Source organism: Ostrinia furnacalis, unplaced genomic scaffold, assembly GCF_004193835.3.
Source record: "Ostrinia furnacalis isolate ACB-3 unplaced genomic scaffold, ASM419383v2 OfSCF3556, whole genome shotgun sequence".
Taxonomy (NCBI): Eukaryota; Metazoa; Arthropoda; class Insecta; order Lepidoptera; family Crambidae; genus Ostrinia; species Ostrinia furnacalis.
Genome location: NW_021133795.1, coordinates 90431 through 91347, shown reverse-complemented (window position 1 = coordinate 91347; position 917 = coordinate 90431).

The window sequence follows — 917 nt, the reverse complement described above, 5'->3', positions numbered from 1 at the left end:
TCTGACATCTTCACCGTTCGGTATTGTAGCTTTGTTCTATAGTTCAGGATTCTATGTGAGTATCTACTGCTTGACTGCCAAAAATCCAACCAATGAAGGCCAGGGCATCATGAAAGAAACATAAATGGTCAAAGCCCTCTTTCCCACTGGGCACTTTAGGCACGTGCTCAGGGCCCCGCGACGGAGGGGGCCCCCGTCTGTCCGTCTCAAAATACCTTCTTCTAGATGACAAGGGCCCCCTTGATCCGTAAGTGCCCAGGGCCCCTAGTAGGTTAAAGAGAAAATTTTAGTTTTTTATTCATTATCCCTAAATTTGAGTTTAACGGTTCAAGTCGAATACTACACAAATAAGTCTAACATGTTAAGTTTTCAATGGCCTAAGTTTCAATTAAATTGTTTAAATTTTAGAGGTAGAAAATATTGATCAAGCAAGCGACGGAATGTCTATGGATAATCACAAAAAGTTACGTATTTTTTTCGCGGAGCGAAGATCGACTTATCTCACCTCCGCAATGGCAGGAGCGCGACTGACGTTAACCGAATAGAACACAGTGATCGGTTGATGGTGTTCGGTTTAACGGCAATCTTGTATGATTACTCAAAATTTTAGGTACCTAAAATCGTGTGACCAACGTATTTTCCTTCCTCAATTCGAAATAATTATAAGAAGATATTTTTTTGACTATTGTGTGGAAAGTATATTTAATTACGATGATTTTAGTATATGCTACACATAAATTGAATGAAAATTGTGAATGCAGTAACCAAATGTTTAATTGCAACCGAAGGTGTGACACGATGAGAACGCGAAAAATGACCCCGTTTTGTATCGTTTGATGTGATGTTTTCGTATTATTTTTGCTTCTATTACGATAAAATTTATTTTGTATGTAGCTAAATAGATATGTTATCACCTG